The 12,727-nt window shown below is 42.4% G+C and overlaps 1 protein-coding gene across 7 annotated transcripts in view; it reads right to left on the bottom strand.

Moving 5' to 3' along the window:
* The window catches only part of GRM7 (glutamate metabotropic receptor 7), a 304,695-nt gene that overhangs the window by 259,477 nt on the left and 32,491 nt on the right, over window positions 1-12,727 (bottom strand). The window lies entirely within an intron of this gene.

Raw genomic sequence — 12,727 nt, 5'->3', positions numbered from 1 at the left:
TCTGTTCTCTCCAAACACCCCAGGTTAAATTTTTGTATGTATGAAAAGGAAGAAAGAGGCTTTCTGGAAAAGTCAGGTCATTTCAAACAAAAAAGACAACAACTTGAAAGTGGCATACAAGGGGATTTATAATTCACATTAATATTACCAAACTTTTTATTCTGGGTATTGCTTGAATATTCAAACCACTGGCATTAAGATTTTTGTAAGCACCAGCTGACTGTGCTTCAGGTTTGTGTTATGCCAGTTGTCTTCACCACAGATTCCTGTGGCCGTGTCTGCTACAAAACCTGCAGGACCAAGGCCCAAGCAAAGACCTTCACCACCCACCATCTGCGAATGGGGCAGCCCTTCCTTCCAGACCCCACAATGTCCCCCCACGGTGTCCGTGAGGGACAGAGATATGCTCCCAACACCTCCAGGAACTGGACCATGATGACTTTCTAGTCAAAAACCTGCAAAACCCTGGGAGCCCTTGAGGTACAGAAATTAACTCAGGGCTCTTTCCTTGAGTATACAAAACGCTTTTATCAAGTCATGCACTTGGAAACACAGTTCAAACTCCTATTAGCTGAATATACAGCCTATAATTACCATCAGCAATAGCTGGGTTCTGCAAGAGAATCTTTTCTTTTTTTTTTTTTTCCTTGTGCTGAAGACCAATTCATTATCAGATGGACAAGGGCAGTGAAATTCCAATTAAATATGCAATAAATTTCATTTTATTCTTTCAGTGTAATTTTAGTAAAGGGAGCTGCCACAAGTCTTGACAGCCAGAGCAAGCTGTGTTTCAAGGTGGAAGGTCTCTACCAGTCTTAAGCAATGACATTACTAACTCAAATACATGTGAAAGCTTGGTCTATTCTCACTGAAGCCAATAAACAAGTAAAAATCCCACAGTCTTCAAGGGTGCGCATTAAAGTCCTGAAGGCTACAAACGAGCCAGGCAAGTCCTCCTCCATCCCTGTCTGTTCCTGTTTCTCTGCTCGCACAGCAAGCCCTGCAGTAAGATTTTATTATTTTATTTTTTTTTTTTTACACCACAGCCTGAGAAGCATCGAAGGACAAACTTGCTAAAGAAGGTTTGCATAAGCCACATCTTCTGATACGCGCTCAGACACTCAGCCTTGCCCAGCCTTCTTTCTGGTTTTGGGCTTCTGAACCCAAGGTTGAGTGCAAAGACTGGGAAATGGAGCAATGACAAGGAAAAAAAAAATTAAGTAGCCCATGAATAGCGTACGAAACAAAGTATGCACCTGAACAAACACGGAACACACTGTTTTACAGTCATTCATACAGCCTGGCATTCGGGGTACGCAGCCCAGGCTCCCTGATAGTCTGCAATAGCCGATTTTGGACACCTTGAGCAGTAAACTCATTAAAGTCTGGAAGACTACATAGTTCATGGTGACCATGAGTTTATTGTGAGACAAAGCACTGTTGTGAGACTAAGCATATATATGAAAAATATAGGACAGCAACCCAACTGGAGCATTAGAGTACCTGACATGAAAGCCACTGACAGCTTTAGCAGAAGCAGGTTTTAATGCACATCCCAGAATATATTCTTCCCTCCTCCTCCTCCCTTGAACAATGTGGTCTGGAGAGCAATTCTTCCAGTTTCACATTATGTTTTCTAACACAGCAGGTCCGCGGGGGGCTCCAACCTCCCTGCTGCTTACCAGCGCATGGTCATCACGCCATGATGGCCTCCATCACCTCTCCTCGCCTGTCCATGGGCTGCCGAGAGCCAGGTCGGCCTCTGAATCAAACTGCAGCAGCCTCGCCAGCTGAAGCTGTTTAGTGAAAGACACCGGGAAGCTCCCGGAGGTGGAAGCACTAGCTGCACATGGGCAAGAGAGCAGCAGGCCTGTCTCCAGCAGAACCCTGCGGCCCGGGCAGGAGCTCTGCAGCCCCTTCACACAGGTAAAAGCTGCCGAGAATGCATCCATTTGTCAGTACAAAACACAAACATCCTGTACAAAACACAGCCACTGATCCAGATTATCTTTCTTCCCCCAAACGCCTTGCTCACAAGCCCGCACGTACTGCAAAGCGAGCTCTGACATTTTGAAAGAAGCAAACAAGAGAGATTTCAAAGCTCAAGTACAAAATATAGCTGACTTAGCAAACACCGCCATTAAAGAGTTCAAGGGAGTGGGGAGAAACATTTCATGAAACCTGAAGCACTCTGCATATTAATTCGCTGTGTGGAAACCACAAGCACTGAAAATAAATGGAAGTGACACACGGACTTGTGACATGCGTGAGATCAGGACGTCTTACACAACAGCTACTGTCAGCTCTCCTGGAGAATCAATGTCCTGCAGTCTTCATTCTCCCACACAACCTCTGCCTGCAGAGGACACGTAATTGCCTGACAGCAAGGGGAAGAATCAACCCAAGCATTAGACCTTTCTGTTACTTAGGAAATCAGCCAGCCCTCATAAATTTTCTAAGAATTGACAATAACTAAATTAGTAATGTGCCCTAATATTTTACTAGCTCCTAGCCAACTTCTAGGGGAAAATGCCAGCCAACACTCTCCACCACTCTTTATTTTCTAGTCTTTGATTCCACGGAGAAATAAGAGATATTCCAGAGTATACAACGTTGGAGTCGATTAGAGTATAGTGTAAATAAGTCACTCTGGAAAGCGAGAAGAGACTTTTCCATAACATTACTCTAAATCAATAAAGCTCTTTTCAAAAATTATCTTTCAAAACAGGATGGTCTAAGTTACATCTAATCTGAAATCCTATGAACGCAATATAGAAGAAGTATTTTGTGTGTCTGATATCATGACTCTTGGATGTAACCCCACCAAGCTATGGAAATAATTATAAAGTTCCTAACTAAACTTAAAATTAATTGCTTGCCTAAAATCCTTCTCACAAAGACTACCTGACAGCGTGACAGCTGAAAGACAATTTTGGAACTGCTCCATGTGGCAAAAAACATTCCCAGGATCCGAAACCAGCTGACAAGACCCAACCACTAGTCAATGGCTGCCCACTATGAACAGAGACAACAATTCTCCTTTTGAAGAATAAGATTTATTTAACGAGGCTGATTTGAGACAAAGTAGGCAAAAGACAGAAAGAGGGGGCAGAACAAAAAGAGAGACTGAGTCCCTCTTGCTGGAGCATTGCTCCTCAAGCGACACTGTCCTGTCCTGCAGCAGCTCCATCAACCCGTTAAACTCCCGATCATTTGGGAAGTGAGCGGAGCTTTCCAAGAGCGGTGGACGCATTATGAATGCCCATGTTTGGACCAATTTGATTCGTATCTTCAACAACAACAAAACTTTTCTTAACGTAAGAGAGCTGCTCGCAACCCTAGGTGGCAGAGGACCTCCAGTTCATCTCAGCCACCAGGAGACTGCTTTTACAGGCAATGCAGATCTATTTAGCACTCAGCCTGAAGGAATAATAATGCAAACAGATATTTTGCCTACTGACTTCATTGCTAGAATTCACTTACTAGTAGCACACACAACAATTTTCAATAAATCCGATATTTCAAAATGCTCTTTCTGCCAAAGTAGCACTTTATATTTCTCTCATTTACAAAAGTGAGCAATAATGCAATTTAGGTCTAATAGTCTCTTCAGCAGAGGGATCTCAAAGTGCTTTGCCAACACTAAGTAACTGCAATGCAAGATGTAAGGAAATTCACATGTAAAGATCACTTCCCCTTCCAATTAAAAAAAAAAAAAATGTAGCTACCTCCATATTGAAGTCCAAGAGAGAACAACTTACAAAACCCACCTTACACACACACACATAGAAAAATATATGATTCAGAGGGAAAGTTCTGCAGAAGATAACTTGAACTCCTTTGAGCTGAGATTTAGCAGAAGACACTCCAGTAAATACATCTGTTCTTCAAAGTGCAGCCAAGGAGCCTTGAATGATTACTGTGATCATATGAAAGATAACAGCAAAAACTTGGGAGTCTAAAACACTTTCTTGCTATATTGATTTGCTATTGATTGAAATGTGAAGTCGCTAAAACTACAACTGCTAGCATTTAAATACTCCATCCAAAGCCGGAGCAGCTTGGCTTAACAAAGATGACAAAAATAACAAAAGCTGCATCACTTCAGAGCAGCCCTCTTCTTCCACAGGGTATGTAAATGTTATGCATTTGACCTATCTGGAACATACATCATTAGCTGTTAACAGAGACAGGCATAGTATATTAAAATACATAATTATTTGGTTTGTACTTTCATAATTTCAAGTACACACAATGACTTTTTTTAAATCCAGGCGTTTTAGAGCGGCGCATCCAGCCAGCTGCTTGGGCTGCCAGCTAGGCTTGCAAAACACAGGAGCCCTACATGCGGGTGGAGGGCATTTGACACTTGATGGAATGAAAATCTGATCCACAAAATGCGAGTGGGAAGTGACCATTCAACACCTTACGTGCTGGCTATCTGTTTGTGCAACTTTCTGGGCTTCCAGATTACAAAGAATGATGTACTGGATGAATCTACAACTGTTGCCTTAAGCGCTTGACAACTGGGAAAAAAATTATGTGGCAGTTTATCATCAGTATGGATGTCTACAGTGCAAGAACTTCTGCATGGCCCAAAAATAATCTCCAATTCATCAGTGAGCATTTCAAGAACCAGAGCAGCCAGGAAGAATACAATGATTTTTGATGTTCATTGACTCTCATGCAGCTTTTCAGTTAGAAGGAAAAATGGATTCTTATTCTTTTTTATTTCTAGATCAGAAACATCCTTATTTACGAACTTTTCCTTTAAAAGCTGCATCTTTTGCTTTGTCTTCTGCTTCACCTGACTCTTCCCTGATTTTAAAGTATTAAAGATTTTTTTTTCTCCATCTGTAAAAAAAAAAAGTTATTGGCAAAAATATTTGGCCGGCGTGTCTGCTTTTCCTCACAGAAGTTGCTGTGAACATCTCCCTGGCTGAAGGGACTTGTGCTGAACTGGCTCCTGCTACTGACGCCTCTTGCCAAAGGAGGGTCCCACCAGCAATTTGTCTGCAGGACGGACACTGCAAACACCAATATGAAAGATTGGCACAACTTTATTTTTGGCACATTAGAGACCATATTTTCTATCGCTGCCTGCAAAATTTTGAGGGGTATGTATCCAAATGATAACCTAAATGAATGATGTGATCCCTAACAATAACCCTCTTACAATGTTAGCTAATGGCTCCTCTCTGGTACAGAACACAAACCAAACCAATCAAGCAAAATGCCAAAGTAAATGAGTCACTAAGTTAGTAATGACTTGGCTGATCGACAGTCACACCTAACTGAAACCCAGACGATAAGGACCGGTAACAAGGGATGAACTGATGACACGTGTGTACCCTACGCTCAGAACGGGCTGCTGAAGTCCTTACGTGCAATGTACTGAGATCTGAACAAACGAGATACTGTAGATGTAAAAAAAAAAAGTGAGTCACAACCTTGGAGCCCGACAACTCAAAGACCAATGGTGACAGAACATCCACAAGACAGCCGTATTTACTTGCCTGTGGAGGTGGCACTTCTTGCTTAACGGTCATGGCTTAAGACAGGGAAAAGGATTTACCTTTGTTCATTTGCAGCTCTTGACCTAAAATGTGTCTTAGTCCAGAACTTCAATGTCCTTGAACTTGGTCAATAGGCTCTAACGCCTACATTAAATAAATTCTGAAAATTCTAAATTGTACGTTCCTACTTTTATTTCATGCTTTATTTCATCCAAGTTCTCTTAAAAAAAAAAAAAGACTGAAAGTTCAGAATTAGCACAAGCTTAGAAGTGAGTCCAAAGAGAAGGGCATGGAATCCAAATTCTCTATGAACTGTACCTAAAATAAGGCGAGTGTCTTACACAGGAAAGACACCTGCACTGTGACTTGATGTCCTGTGCAGTGGCCCAAGGGCTACATGGACAGCCTCAGTCCTTTTTTTTCCCCACGCTCTTTAAAGTGCTCCTATAAGTTTCTTGCTTTCCATTGCCTGCAGACATAAGAAGAATCTGAGGTTTTCCTACAACACTGAAAACATGTGATGGAAATAATCTTGGCTAGGAAAGGAAATCTTCAAAGAGAGAAGCCCAATAAAATGGGCTTTGATGAATTTCTGTCAAAAAAAGATAATTTAACTACCCCTTTTTTCCCTGCTGATCTCACATAGATAATTTACATTAGACTTCACAGTTTTCTTGATACAACAGTAAAACATTTTTTTCCACAGTGTGTCTTTTTTGCTAATCAACAAAGAATAATGATATCTTTTGCAAGAAGTTAGGATATACACCATTACACGATGCATGACAGACCGTTTTGGCACTAGCGTTTGGGTTTGATGTCTCAGGCTAGCAGGTTACAGACCTGCAACATATGCGGTTGTGCGAAGTTTTACAATACTGGGACTGACAAATGTCAGCAGCCAGATAACTCATCTTTCACGTCTCTCACAGGCTCACCTGCCCCCACACCACTAAAAGAGCTCAATATAAATACCGAGGCAGTGGAAAGCCTCCTGCCTAACCTGTAGTATACACAAACGTTTGGTCACACAGATGTCAAGTTGGAATTTCAGCAAGAAGAGAATCAGGCCACTGATGGACCTTGTTGCCCAGAAACAGTCAAACTGGACTAAACTTGAAATATTTTAACTACAACTCAATGATCTAAATACATCAGTGAAGTTTTCTTAATGAAAGATATCACAGTCTTTGTAGATAAAAGATGCGAAAATAAACAAGTTTGCTCATATTGCAAGAGTATCGATAATAATTACATTTATTTCTTTTCCACTACAGTTAACCTTGGAAATGTACTACTCCAACTGGGTGAGAACTGCAAAAGAGAAGGAAACAATTTAAATATGAATGATTATGCTTGAAATTAATTATTTTCTTGCACTACTAAGCAATTTGGAATCTTGACACCTTAAAGGGAAGGATAAGTGACAATTTTCATTAGCATTCCAACACAGAAAGGTCGCAGTTACTGGAGAGGGCCTTGATGACTGGAAAAAGACAGATGTCAAGCTCACCTTCAAAAAAGGGCAATGAGGAGGATCTAGGGATCTACAGGCTGGCTGGTCTCTCCTAAGTACTGTTAATGTTATAGAGCAAACCCTCTTGAAGAGCATCTCCTGAAGCCTGAAGGACACAAAGCACAGCGGGAACACCTAGCATGGGTTTACCAAAGGGAAACTGGGCTCTCTCCATATCCTCTTCTCATTAACAGAATGGGCTTCTGAAGGACTGCTGTCAACTATGAAGCTCTGCCACGCAAGTTTAAAGAAACACCCCTAGAAATGCAAAATAAAGGATAGATCTTCATGTCAAGCACAAGAGACATTATCTGGGCTGGGTGCGCACTTTCAGCCCCTCAGAACATTTCTGGTTCCTACCATTTGGGGAAATCAGGTCAATTAAACTTTCCCATATTTCCTCAAAAAATGGATTTCAGAAGTTTACAGTAATTGCTCGATTGTTTGCATTGGCTACAAGTCAGCTGAGTGTTGGAAGCTTTCCTTTTCATTCCTTGGTATTGTACATTATGGTCACCACCGTATGCTCTTGTAACTGCATTCAATGCCAGGAAAAAACTCTTCTGCTTGGAGCATTCGCTTTTCAGGACAAGAAAAAAAGAAATATCTGTACAAAACTTCAAGTTCACTTGATGGGTGTAGGGGCATTAATTAAAACCTGGCATTTGAAATGCGTATCCCGCTTTTTGTAATTCCACAGAAACGGGACATAACATAAATGGGAAACTCTTTGACTGGTGTGAGGGGAGATTGGTAAATACAGCCCTGAAAGGCTGGTAGCAGCTTTGATCGCTGGTTACTGTTAACATCTTTCCATCTAGTATTAAAGGCTAAGCTACTTACGGGGAGCTTTTTCACTGCCCTGCATTCTGGAAGAGCTGCCTCGGGTCTTAAAGAAAGGTTTAATCTTTAGGCTCATGAGAAAGGCAACACCACTTTCCCTCTTCCTTGCTTCAGAAGGCGGAATCCGAGAGAATAAAATGACTGCACTTTTCTGAGCTGCACAGTCATTATCCTGGCCTTGTCGGGAAAAGCATTCTCCTTTGGAAACCCTGCAAGTCATTTATTTCCACTGCTACTGTCATAACGGCAGATCTTCCTGTTATTAATTTAAACCAACTAGAGTAATTAGTTGCCAAAATCTGCATACTCTTTCCCCTCAAAAATTAAGTACTTGCATAAAAGCCTTTTCCAATCTTCAAATCCGATAGCGTGGCTGACAAAGCACACTTAAAACTAAGAAATGCAGAGACTTATGCTCCATATCCCAAATAGATGGGTGAGTCACACACACAGACTTCAACAGAGTCCCTGGTATATTTATATTAAATAAGTTTACTGTTGAGATAAGCACCAATTTGGGGCTCGTTTGAGAGCAGTGCATTTTAAGTTTGCAGCAAGTTACACTAATTAGATAATACATTACAATGGGGTTAATATTTCACTCCTGACGTTTTATTTTCAGCTATCAACAGCCACATTTCCCTCACTACCGAACATCATTCACCATTTTGAAGGGCAATTTGATGCCAAGGAAATCAGCAATGTGAGAGGGGCACATAAAGCATGAAGAGATGCATTAGGAGAAGAGAGAGACTACTTCTTGAAATTCCCTCCCTCCCTATCTTGCTAATGACGTTAGATTGGACAGAGGGGTCCATAAAATATTTAATGAACAATTCAGAGCACCAAAGACACTCTTAGCCATATGTCCAGAGCTTTGTCTTAGAGTCTTAGATGGCTACAGCAATGTATATCGAGAAATGTCGATGGCTCTTTTAAGTTACAGCCAAGCAAACATGTAATTGGGTGTTTGCCCATTTTCCCAAGCACCCCAAATTCATCATCCTCTTTGGCTGTTAGCTGAAAATGATGTGTCCTTCCACAGCACTGTTGAGTGTCCAGCTGGTGCCCATCCGTGCAAATGGAATGGGATACACCTAAACGTCCTACAAATACAGGTGCCGTAGTCATTTTGGAGAGCTTCTGATGACTTACAACTCCTACATTAGAAGCTAAACAGTGATCTCCGTTTTTTTCTAAATTTTTTATTTTTAAAATGGAGTCTTCAGGGTCCATGCATACAGGAGTCATTAGAATGAACAATTACATAATGAAAATAAATCCAGCCGTAAACTGCCCACATATGGTAAAGAAACTCTTGAAATTTCACGGGAAGAGCCTCAACTGCATTAGCACTTGAAAACTACTTTTAAAGGCACAATTTATATAAAATAATGGTATTTTTCTTCACTGCCAGTGTCCCACTCTGGTGTTTCTGAACAAGTAAGAATAACACCTCAACACGCACAACGGATGAACAACACAGCGAGGTTCAGATGAACAGCCGGATGATGTGCACATCCTCGGCACCTGGAGGCAGAACACCCTGGATCAGGCAACTCCATAACTAGGAAAACATTTAAAGGTATCACGATAGCAAAGCCATGTGAAAAAGCAACAAGCTTTTGAACAAGGATGCTGATGAGAACTTGAAGAAAAGGGCAAAACAATTGCACCCTAGCAATTTAATTACACTGCGAGAGAACTTCGCGTATTCCGAAGGCACAGAAATAGCTGGTAGTTTCATTAAGTTTGTGTTATGTGTAGAAATGTTGAGCGCTAGGTCAGACTTTTCTCATTATCTTAATGGTGATACCACTCACACAGAGAGATATGATGCCTGTCTAACTGTCACAGCGGCTCTAACGAATTGTGCTAGAAATCCAGAGATGAGGGGGAGGAGATACATACTTAGACTGCCTAAGCTGAAAGTTGTTACAACAAGATGATGATAGGAAAATCAAACGTCCCTGCAAAGCAAGATTTTCCATCAATACATCAGTGCAAATTCCATCAAACCTTAGTCCGGCCCCCTGATGAACTGCTTGAAGCAGTGGCCCTTTACACGCCCCGGACTGACCAGCTCGAGACAGGAGCTGCTGGCTTTATCTTAAGCCAGCTGAGCTCGGTGTGACTTTCTGCAGGGTATCTGAATGACTAAGTACACAAAAGCAGCTGAAATCAAATTATTATCCACTTGGATTCCTGCCAACCTCCAGATTAAGTTGCCAAATTACTTTCCATTAACTTTTATTTTTCCCACAGCCATTCAGTTTTCCTCTATACTTTAGCCCTTTGCCAGTAAGTGCTTTAATTGCCAACTCTTTTTCTTCCAGCTATCTCGGGGTGGTCCTGCAACCCTGTTTGTCCTCTGCATGTTGGCATACAGTCGTGCCTGCTCAAGAAACTGCCTAATGCCTATAGGCTTGATGCAAGAGCCACCTAAGTCTAAAAATAACTCTTCCATCAGTTCTCACAGTCTTGAAGGGAAAAGCTATATATCAGACTATGCCATAGAAACGCTGTATGTATGTATATACGTGTATAAAGTTATATAGAGATGATATATAGCCATTAAGGAAAACCACAGCCAAGCCGTGGAACAGGCTGCTCAGATCCCCTGTGCAGGCTCCATTCTTGGAGGCTTCCAGTACCAGGATGGATAAATCCCTGAGCAATCTGGCCTGGCCCAGAGCTCCAGTGGGAGCAGGGGCTGGACCAGAGACCTCCTGACCTTCCCACCCCAGTTACCCTGGGATTACAGCTACTCCTATGCGCAACTCCACTCTCTTTTCTTGCTTCCCCAAACACACATCATATTTACCAAGCATTAGTTCATATTCCATCTCATGTGATGTCCAGTTTGGTATACTTTTATACACTACAGTGAGATTCAATATCAGTCTAATCTGAGAAAAAGAGTGAGGAAGACGAAGGGAGAGGGATGAAAAATGCCAGAGGTTTCCAACCCAGCCATTAAGGATATTTTAGTGGTCTGATGTCAAACCATCGCCATTCCCATAAGCAAGCAGCTGTCAGCTGATGGATGAGGACATACAAGCATCTATATTTTGCAGGCAGAAATGGGACTAAGGGTAGAAATACTACTGCATTTGGTGTGACATTCTCACTTAAAGTCGCTGGGTTTTTAAATATTTTACTTTAGGAGGCACAGCTCACAGAAACCAGTTATTCAGCCTGGAAAACTGCCTTTCAGTCATTCTGCTGGGACTGATTAATTATGCTGCTTCTGGTGAAAACATCTCAGAAACAAAGATCTAGCATCTGATTTACTTGCTCTGGGTAGAGTGACCTACCCCCTTGTTGGCACTTTGCTTCGGTTAAGAGCTCTCCACAAGAGCAAGAGGAAGGCAGTGCAGGCGACGCCGAAATAAGTGAAATCCTGCTGCTGGGCACTGCAGAAACGTGGCAAGAAACAAAGGTTTCACCATGTAATTTTGGTCCCATTAAAGTCAGCTTTTTTTTCCCCCAGGGGACATTTCAATCACAGCATTAGTAGCACATTTCCAACACACAAAAAGACCTATTGAAAAATCACGCTTCTATTAATGAATCTTCATTTACCTGCAAATTTTCTGCTAGGTACTTTCTCTGCCTTGTGTTTATCGCTGTGGTGGTAAAGGCTTGTGGTGCGAGTGGGATGCAGACCGCCACGTTTATTCAAATAATACTTCTGAATCTATAAATACGACTTTGAAATATCCTCTTTGATAACATCAGGCCAGATTTCATAACTTATTTATTCTGAACAGCAGCTAACTCCACAAATAATCCTGCCGACTGCAGAAGGATTACTTCCACAATAAAGCCAGGCGTATGGCGGGTGGCAGAATCAGGCCCAGGAGGTGTTTTAACTTCAGTTCCACTGTACAATTTATTCAGTTCACTGGAGGTTTTTCACAGCATCTTGGGTGAATTTTGCACCTGTAGTGAGGGCACCTGGGGATGAACCGACCTGCCAAATGCTTTCGGGACCAAGCAGAGGAGCCTGCCTGCATCCCCCTCTGCCCCCTTTCATAGAACCACAGGATGGTTTGGGTTGGAAGGGACCTTTAAAGACCATCTAGTCCAATCCCTTGCCATAAGCAGGGACATCTCCAACTACATCAGGTTGCTCAAAGCCTTGTCCAACCTGACCTTGAATGTTTCCAGGGATGGGGCATTGACTATCTCTCTGGGCAATCTGGGCCAGTATCTCACCACCCTCAGACTAAAGAGGGTCCCCTCTCAGCCTTCTCTTCTCCAGGCTGAACAGCCCGAGGGCTCTCAGCATTTCCTCAGCAGAGAGATGCTCCAGTCCCCTCATCATCTCCATAGCCTCCACTGGACTCTCTCCAGCAGTTCCCTGTCTCTCTTGAACTGGGGAGCCCAGAAATGGACACAGTAATCCAATACCTCAGGCTCCATCCTACAAACAGCGTGCCTAATAACCCAGGAGAGGTCCCCTGATGTAGCACCATTACTATAAAAAAATTTCCAATCCAGTAAAAAAAACAAATTAACATTGAAACATACAGTAACCCAGATTCCGATACTCAGGAGCTCCGCAATTTGCAACGTTCACTTTGATTGCATTGACAGCGCGCTCCGCTCCTGCCCAGAATAACAGCTCTTCTCCGTTTCTTGGTCATGGAGGACTCTGGCCTGGCAGGAGTTCCAGGTCAGGTACAGCGGGGCCCTTCAAGTAAGGAAAGGACTAATCCGTGCTGCGAAAACCACCACTTCTCCTCCTAAACTCATCTCACGGATTCGCTGCAGGGAGCGGCTGGTACACGCACAGACACACGCACACACAAGCCTCAATGGGGACTGCGCTCTAAAATGCAAAATT

This window comes from Larus michahellis, chromosome 10 (genome assembly GCF_964199755.1).
Source record: "Larus michahellis chromosome 10, bLarMic1.1, whole genome shotgun sequence".
Taxonomy (NCBI): Eukaryota; Metazoa; Chordata; class Aves; order Charadriiformes; family Laridae; genus Larus; species Larus michahellis.
The sequence above is the reverse complement of the archived record's forward strand: the minus strand, read 5'-3'. Positions and strand labels throughout refer to the sequence as shown.